The sequence below is a fragment of the Schistocerca nitens genome, chromosome 6 (genome assembly GCF_023898315.1).
Source record: "Schistocerca nitens isolate TAMUIC-IGC-003100 chromosome 6, iqSchNite1.1, whole genome shotgun sequence".
Classification (NCBI taxonomy): domain Eukaryota; kingdom Metazoa; phylum Arthropoda; class Insecta; order Orthoptera; family Acrididae; genus Schistocerca; species Schistocerca nitens.
In genome coordinates, this window is record NC_064619.1 from 94,502,225 (window position 1) to 94,512,527 (window position 10,303).

Sequence of the window (10,303 nt, forward strand, 5' to 3'; positions counted from 1 at the left end):
GTGCTATTATAGTAAAGTGATAAAATAAGCAAATGATTCAGGGGAAAGTGCGTCAAGAACTAATTTAAAAATGAGCAGTATTGCTGATAACGCATTTGTGTATCCTCTCGTTTCGTGTCGGACCGTACAGTACCAATCATCCGCGCCGTGTTCGGTCTCCAAGAATGAGCTAATGTGAATCAGTTATACTATTTACCACAAAAGAGAACATTTAAGTGCCAGTGTCTGGTAGCGAGCGTGTGAACATGCGTTCGATCATCGCGTTCCGCATCATCAACAATAAACCGCGCCGCGACGGTTACGTGCACGCTCGTACAAGTGGGAGCTGAGAACTGAAAAACTTACTCTACGAACAGTGTTATATCATTACCAGTGTCAAGGAGGACTGGTAGCAAATATCTGTGTATGCGTGACGAGCGCAAGAACTTTCGTGTGATGATTCGGCTTCCGCATCATCAACAGTCACCCACGTCGTGTCGGTTACGCGTACGCTCGTCTGAGTGATGTTGTAGACTGGTAATAATCTATTAATTGGGATAAACACTTGTGAATTAGAATGTAAACAGTGGAACCTGCGATTTCCTTCGATCGTCTCAGAATATAGTTGTTCATACCACACTTCAAACACTGTTGTGTCTTAACGTTGAGTGGCTCCTCTAAACCCGCTTGCATAGTTCGATAGATAATTTCAGGCAAGCCAGCAGCAGTGTGGAGCAGAGCAATACTACCGCCGTGGTATTATCAGGTACGTGGTGTGGGATGGGCGTACGGTCGAAACGACAACAGGTATAAGGTACCACCCGACCCAATTGTACCCCCAGGCGTGTTACAGCTTGAAGCACAGTGTTGGATGTTTGCATCAGTTCAAAAAGATGCAACGTTTTGCTACCAGTGTGATTCAGAGACCAAGCGATATTCAGTATCATGGTGTACATCGTAAAAATTCACGACAGACCGAGCCATTGCTGTCGAAAATTGCGGGTCGACATGGTCTTCATCTCGGATTTAGAAATCCGGCTTTACGTGGAAGGCGGGGGAGGCGATAAGCACCATGGCATTGACTGTCGCCTGGTCTTCGGATCATAACAAGTAGGATCACGTCTCATCTATTCAGCAAAGCGTGACCACGGTTCTGTACCACTGTTTTCAATTAATAGTGATTACTATGAGGTTCAATGTATGTATTTTGTTTGTAGCCGTTGTTTCCGTTTGTGTCTTAGACCATTTACCCAGCTTTTCAGGCCATCATGTATTTCTACGAAAAAGTATAAATTTCAACTATAGCTTCTTCGTAGATGTGCATTATAATGAATTAAATCAATTTTGTTTTTGATAAAAGTCTAGAATTTAAATCAGCTTAGATAAAGGCTACCTTTAGTAATGTACTGTTTCTCGGTACTTGTTAAAAATGTACGGAAAAAAGTTCGTAAAACTAGAAAAAATTGATTTCACTTTTAGATATCAAGTAAATGTAAAAACCATAGGTTGATGAGTAGAATCAACATAAGCTCTTCCTATCATATAATACTTTTATTCCAACAATACTACCACCAAACAGCAGCGATATGTAATCCACACGTATGTAAATAGGAGTGATTACATTCAATGAACCATGGACCTTGCCTTTGGTGGGAGGCTTGCTTGCCTCAACGATACAGATGGCTGTACAGTAGGTGAAACCACAACGGAGGGGTATCTGTTGAGAGGCCAGACAAATGTGTGGTTCCTGAAGAGGGGCAGCCGCCTTTTCAGTAGTTGCAGGGGCAACAGTCTGGATGATTGACTGATTTCTCCTTGTAACACTAACCAAAACGGCCTTGCTGTACTGGTACTGCGAACGGCTGAAAGCAAGGGGAAACTACAGCTGTAATTTTTCCCGAGGGCATGCAGCTTTACTGTACGTAAATGATGATGGCGTCCTCTTGAATAAAATATTCCGGAGGTAAAATAGTCCCCTATTCGGATCTCTGGACGGGGACTACTCAGGACGTCGTTATCAGGAGAAAGATACTGGCGTTCTACGGATCGGAGCGTGGAATGCCTGATCCCTTAATCGAGCAGGTAGGATAGAAAATTTAAAAGGGAAATGGATAGGTTAATGTTAGATATAGTAGGAATTACTCACGTTCGGTGGCAGGAGGAACAATATTTTTGGTCGGGCGAATACAGGCTTATAAATACAAAATCAAATAGGGGTAATGCAGGAGTTGGTTTAATAATGAATTAAAATATAGGATTGCGGGTAAGGTACTACAAACAGCATAGTGAACGCATTATTGTGGCCAAGATAGACACGAAGCCCATGCCTACTACAATAGCACTATGCCAACTAGCTCTGCAAATGATGAAGAAATTGAAGAAATGTATGATGAGATAAAAGAAATTATTCAGGTAGTGAAGGGTGACGAAAATTTAATAGTCATGGGTGAGTGGAATTCGAGAGTAGGAAAAGGGAGGGATGGAAACATAGTAGGTGAATTTGGATTGGGGGTAAGAAATGAAACAGGAAGCTGTCTGGTAGAATTCAGCACACAGCATAACTTAGTCATAGCTAACACTTGGTTCCAGAATCATAAAATAAGGTTGTATACATGGAAGAATCCTAGAGACACTAGAAGGTATCGGATACACTTTATACTGGTAAGACAGAGATTTAAGAACCAGGTTTCAAACTGTAAGACATTTCCAGGCGCAGATGTGGACTCTGACCACAATCTATTGGTTACGTACTATAGATTAAAACTGAAGAAACTGCAAAGAGGTGGGAATTTAAGGAGATGGCACCTGGATAAACTGACTAATCCAGAGGTTGTACAGAGTTTCAGGGAGAGCATACGGGAACAATTGACAGGATTGGAGAAAAGAAAAATAGTAGAAGAAGAATGGGTAGCTCTCAGGGATGAAGTAGTGAAGGCAGCAGAGGATCATGTAGGTAGAAAGACGTGGGCTAGTAGAAATCCTTGGGTAGCAGAAGAAATATTGAATTTAATTGATGAAAGGAGAAAACATAAAAATGCAGTAAATGAAGCAGGCAAAAAGGAATACAAACATCTCAAAAATGATATCGACAGGAAGTGCAAAATGGCTAAGCAGGCATGGCTAGAGGTCAAATGTAAGGATGTAGAGGCTTATCTCACTAGGCGCAAGATAGAGACTGCCTACAGGAAAAGTAAAGAGACCTTTGGAGAAAAGAGAACCACTTGTATGAATATCAAGAGATCAGATGGGAACCCAGTTCTAAGAAAAGAAGGGAAAGAAGAAAGGTGGAAGGAGTATGTAGAGGGTCCATACAATAGAGATGTACTCGAGGACAATATTATGGAAATGGAAGAGGATGTGGATGAAGATGAAATGGGAGATTCGATACTGCGTGAAGAGACTGACAGAGCACTGAAAGACCCCAGGTGTAGACAACATTCCATTAGAACTAATGACAGCCTTGGGAGAGCCAGTCCTGACAAACCCCTACCATCTGGTGAGCAAGATGTATGAGACAGGCAAATTACCCTCAGACTTCAAGAAGAATATAATAATTCCAATCCCAAAGAAAGCATTTGTTGACAGATGTGAAAATTACCGACCTATCAGTTTAATAAGATCAAGTGGTTCAAATGGCTCTGAGCACGATGGGACTTAACTTCTTTTGTCGTCAGTCCCCTAGAACTTAGAACTACTTAAACCTAACTAACCTAAGGACATCACACACATCCATGCCCGTGGCAGGATTCGAACCTGCGACCGTAGCGGTCGCTCGGTTCTAGACTGTAGTGCCTAGAACCGCTCGGCCACTTCGGCCGGCTTTTAATAAGTCACAGATTCAAAATACTAACGCGAATTATTTACAGACGAATGGAAAAACTGGTAGAAGCCAACCTCAGGGAAAATCTGTTTGGATTCTGTAGAAATAATGGAACACGTGAGGCAATACCGACCTTACGATTTATATTAGAAGAAAGCATTTGTAGACTTAGAGAAAGCTTTCGACCATGTTGACTGGAATACTATATTTCAAATTATAAATTTGGCATAGATAAAATACAGGGAGCGAAAGGTTATTTACAATTTGTACAGAAACCAGATGGCAGTTATAAGAGTCGAGGGGCACAAAAGGGAACCAGTGGTTGGGAAGGGAGTGAGACAGGGTTGTAGACTTTCCCCGATGTTATTTAAACTGTTATTGAATCTGTATATTGAGCAAGCAGTAAAGGTAACAAAAGAAAAATTCGGAGAAGGTATTAAAATCCATGGAGAAGAAATAAAAATGTTGAGGTTCGCCGATGACATTGTATTTCTGTCAGAGACAGCAAAGGACTTGTAAGAGCAGTTGAACGGAATGGACAGTGTCTTGAAAGGAGGATGTAAGATGAACATCAACAAAAGCAAAACGAGGATAATGGAATGTAGTCGAATTAAGTCGGGTGATGCTGAGGGAATTAGATTAGGAAATGAGACACTTAAAGTAGTAAAGGAGTTTTGCTATTTGAGGAGCAAAATAACTGATGATGGTCGAAGTAGAAAGGATATTAAATGTAGACTGCAATGGCAAAGAAAGCATTTCTGAAGACGATAAATTTGTTAACATCGAGTATAGATTTAAGTGTCAGGAAGTTGTTTCTGAAAGTATTTGAATGGAGTGTAGCCGTGTATGGAAGTGAAACATGGATGATAAATAGTTAGGACAAGAAGAGAATAGAAGCTTTCGAAATGTGGTGCTTCAGAAGACTGCTGAAGATTAGATTGGGGAGACGAGGAGTTTTTGGGATAACTTGACAAGAAGAAGGGACCGGTTGGTAGGTCGTGTTCTGAGGCATCAGGGGATCACAAATTTAGCATTGGAGGGCAGCGTGGATGGTAAAAATCGTAGAGGGAGACCAAGAGATGAATACACTAAGCAGATTCTGAAGGTTGTAGGTTGCAGAAAGTACTGGGAGATGAAGAAGCTTGCACAGGATAGAGTAGCATGGAGAGCTGCATGAAACCAGTCTCTAGACTGAAGACGACAACAACAACAACAACATACAATATTAGTGGAAGAAAAAAATTGACGTATCTACACAAGGACATTAGTAACACCATACATACAAAGTGCCCAGATTTTCTTTCTGTAATTTGGTTTTTGTTTTGATCTTAGTCACTTCTACTGATTAGTACTATGTTACCTCCATAATCCCCATTCTGTCCCAGCCTCTCTATCATTGAGCAGCATTTTCACTCTCAATCCTCCATTATTTATTGAATGCATTCCAGTCTCTGTGTTCTACTATAGTTTTTACCCCCTACAACTATCTACCATGGAAATAATTCCGAGTTCCCTGGTGACCTAACACATGTCGTGTCACCGTGACTGGATGTAGGACACTGGAGACATGGCATAAGCCTATGTGGCATGAACTTAGTTTAAAGACAAAGGTTTTTTTTATCTGGTTCAGCTTACTATGTTGATGTAAGCAGCAGACGTTTAAGAGCGGATTCAATTCGTGACATCGACTGCAATGAGGCAAAGCCTTCATTAGACCAGCTGTGTACTGTGAGAAAGTTTATTTTGGTTGTGCACAAGAAACATGTTTACCTCAGACTGTACAAAATGCTTTCTAGAGTAAATTTGATGTGTCTCAGTGCAGCGTGTTTCACATCGACTAATGCAACGCTCGTGGAAGCCAAAGAAATGCCTCTTAACATCCATTGATATTACTGGCTACCAAAATTTTTTACGACTGTCATCAGCGATCCGACCCATATTACACAAGAGTAATGTTCGTTCAGGGAACATGATGCTACCTATTTTCTAACATTACGGTCACCAGTTTTTCATTATGACCATGAAGTCAGGAGAAAACTGAAATACATTGTGAAGACGTTGTATTCAACAGTATAATGGATGGATGGTTGTAAGCCACAAAATGGAGTAGGATATGCATTCTACAGCCCATACAGTGGAATACAGGAATTGTATGGACTTCCATAGGAAACATCGAAATAAATAACTTAGATCACGGCAGTTAATGATGTTATTAAGCAGTATAATAATTTTAAAAAAAATTTTGTGGTCTGTGAATGCAGATGTATATTTTAAGAATCGGAATATTTCAGCAGCTATAGTCAAGCAAAAAAATAAATAATGTAAGCATAAATTACATCTAGAACACCGAAGATAAGCGTCAAATTACGACCCATTATAACGAAACAGAGGATGTTTATCGAAGCACTGTATTACAACAGGTGATTCATATGGAATTTTCCTGTCTTATACTATCACCATTTCTTTAAACAAGAAACATGCTCAGGAGAAATTGTACCGAGAAATCTTTCCAAATAGTGGAAGTCAGTCACATCATTGTAGCACACACACCGTATAGGAGTGTGCACAGAGAGTTCCCTAATGAACTTCGGAAACAGGGAGTGCATTCTCCACTTTATTATGTGTGTCATTGCCTGGTACAACCAACACCATGTATGAAACATTAGCTTTTCATTTGTCAGAGGAAAACTAAGTTAATTAAAAGTGTAAAGTGCATAATTCTGCTGAAATTCCAACCACTTCAACTAATACTCTTGTTACTCTTTGCTGATATGTATCATACCGAAGTACGTCTCCACGCTAATGAACTAAGGTAAGCTTATTTGGTTCAAATGGCTCTGAGCACTATGGATCTCAACTTCTGAGGTCATTAGTCCCATAGAACGTAGAACCAGTTAAACGTAACTAACCAAATGACATCACACACATCCATGCCCGAGGCAGGATTCGAACCTGCGACCGTAGCGGCCTCGCGGATCCAGACTGCAGCCCATAGAACCGCATGGCCACTTCGGCCGGCTAAGCTTATTTCATTCAATCATTGTTGTAATTTATTTTTACGGTACCAATTACTGTTACAGACGTTGGCTGCATAGTTTTGATCGGTGAGGCCTGTCAGTAAATGAGAATATTAATAATAAGTGATAATCAATAAATAAACTTCCCGTTGCGGCATATAAGTTTAAAAGTTGGCTAAAAGGTGCCAACAGCTTTCCTCTTTTAACGGTGCAAAAGGGTGGGGCAGACGTCAAGCTCTGGTTCGGAGACGCTTCAACAGTAAGATGTCTCAGAAAAAAGCCGTAGCTCAGAAGCTCATGTCAGAAGCGAGGAGAGTTAACGATGTCACATTGGCACCAAATTTCATCACTATTCTGTCCAACGCCACCGTGGACATGTAGAACGAAGGGAAGATAGTTGACTTTCTCTTACATTTCACCAGATCTTTTGACGCCTCTGTTATGACGGTTGGATGTGCGACACCAGGCGCTGAAAGGCGTCAATGAAACTAGCACCTCACATGAGGCGTCGATACCCATTTTGCGGTCAAAAGCAACTGACACCTAGCTGAAAATGACTTACAATTTCGTGGACCCCTCCATCGGTAATGCTGGAATTCAGTAAGGTGTTGGCCTACCATCAGCCTTGATGACAGCTTCCACTCTCGCAGATATACGTTCGGTCCGGTGCCATAAAGTTTCTTGGGGAATAGCAGCCAGTCATTCCATAGGGTGTTGTACTTGGTTAAGATATTGGGGTCGGTTGGCAAGGCTTGGCACGAAGTCGGCGTTCCAATATATCTCAAAGGACTCGGTAGAGGCCAGTCCATTACAGGCATGTAATTGTCGTGCAATCAATCCGCCACAGGCAGTGCATTACGAATAGCTGCTCCACAGAGCTGAAAGATGCAGTCGCCATCCCCGAATTGCTCCTCAACAGTGGGAAGAAAGGAGGTGTTTATAACATCAGTGTAGGCCTGTACTATCGTAGTGCCACACAAAACAAGACGTGCAAGCCCTTTCCATGAAAACCACGAACACACCATAACACCAACGCCTCTGAATTTTACTGTTGGCAGCTGACGTTCACCGGGCATTCGCCATAGCTACAACCTGTCATCGGATCGCCACATTGCGTACCGAAATTTGTCACTCCACACCACCTTTTTTAACTGTTCAATCGTCCAACGTTTACCCCCCTTGCACCAAGAACTGCGTCGTTTGGTTTTTACCGACGTGATTTGTGACCTATGAGCAGCCGTTCGACCATGAAATCCAAGTTTTCTCCCTCCCGCCTAACTGTCATAGTACTTACAGTGAATCCTGATGCAGTTTGAAATTCCTGTATGATGGTCTGGATAGATGTCTGCCTGTAACACATAACAACTCTCTTCAACCGTCGGCAGTCTCTGTCAGTCAACAGATGAGGTTTGCCTGTATGCTTTTGTGCTGTGCGTGTCCCTTCACGTTTCCACTTCAGTGTCACATCGGAAACATGCACCTAGGATTGCTTGGAAGTGTGGAAATCTCGGGTACAGAAGTATGACGCAAGTGATAGCCAGTCAGCTGACCATGCTGGAAGTCCGTGAGTGCCGCGGAAGGCCCCATTATGATCTCTCATGATTTCTAATGACTACTGAGGTCGCTGATATGGATTACCTGGCAGTAGGTGGCAGCACAGTGTTTTTGTGGTGTCCGGATACTTTTGATCACATAGTGTATCACAACAGGAGACCTTGAAAATCTTTGAAACTGCTGACATTCAACGCTTCAACCCCTGTCTAACGTCTTGCACCAGCAACCCCACTGAGTGCCCTAGAGCAGGACCTTGGAAGTCTACGTCGAGCGTAACGGGTGCGTTCAGGTTTATGTGAGCGATGTGGATCGCACCATACAGACGTATGTTATAAGTAAACTCAATTGTGACTCGGTATTTCCGTGGCCCGTTGCGTATGTTATGTTTTGGTGTCATTTTATGGGTGTATATAGGGCAGTTCCAGTTGTGGGTTCTTTGTAAATGGATGAGGCCTTGTTAGAATTAATTTTCAGGGTGGTTGTTTCATGAATTCCTGATTTGGCACTCGCAGTTTCGAGCAGCGGGTGTATTTCCTGTGAATCTGTGTAGTGGCTGCGTATAAATCAATTATTTGAAGTGGTTCTAAAGTACTTGTGTTCAGTCATCACTATGCACTTGAATAAGAAAATAATCTGGTACGTGGCTATAAAGGGCATGTCTATGGACCCGATTTCCTGCTGGCGTGCATAACCGAACGTATTAGTTCATAAACTGATCTCTTCCGAAGAGAATGCAGAGTAATTTCAGTAAGAGGCGAATACTTCACGTACACAGAGCATTGCTGCTCTATGTTTATTTAGTATTTGTAAGTTTGCTTCTAAAAGTCCTGTGTCGTATATTGATGTTCATGATATACCCTATACGTTATTTAAGTAATGACAAATGTATTGTGGTGGGTTAAACCATTTTAGCCCATATCCTTGAAGATGGTCCAAGACTGAAACCGGTTGATATTTGGGTATAAAATAAAAACAGCTGATGGTCAAACATGTATTTTATATGTTACTTGACTGCTGTTGATAGTCCCCTTTCAGAAATTTCTTTCTTGTTCTACTCGCAGACAGACAGAGGGCAAATGATAGCTTACAAGCCTCCGTATGAACCCTAATCTCCTTTATCTAATCTTCTTGGTCATTTCGTTCAATGTCTATTGCAGGAAACAGAATTGTTCTGGAGTCAGCTTCAAATACAGGTTCTCTTCTCAATAGTGTTCCTCAAGAAGGACGTCGCCTTCCTTCCAGGGACTCCTATTTGAGTTTCCGATGTATCTCAGAAACACCTACGTGTTGTTCGAACCAACAAATAATAAAACTAGCAAACCACCCCTCTGAGTTCGATGTCTTCCTCTAATCCGACCTACTATGAATCACAAACAGTCGAGCAGTACTCACGAATGAGTCGTACAGGCGTCGTACATGCAGTCTCCTTTACACGTGGACGATACTTTCCTAGAATTCTCCCAATAGACCGAAGTCGACCATTCGTTTTCCTACCACTGTTCTCAAATTTTCGTTCCATTTCATATCGCTTAGTATCCTTACGTCCAGTTAAACGACGTGGCTGTGTCAAGCAGGACACTACTAATGCTGTGTCAGAACATTGGGGGTTTGTTTTTCCTATTAATCCACATTAATTTACATTTCTCACATTTAGAGCCAGCTAACGTTCATCACACGACAGAGAAAATTTGTCTAAGTCATCTTGTATCCCCCCTACAGTCACTCAACTTCGGCACCTTACCGTACGTCGTAGCGTCATCGGCACACAACCACAGACTGCTGTCCACCTTGTCTGCCAAATCATTCACCGATAAGCATATAAATATCGTATGTCCTATCACACTTCGCTAGCGTAATCCTAACGCTGTACACTCGCCTTAGAGCACGCCATACTGGATTCTGTACCTAAAGAAGTCTTCGAGCCACTTACGTA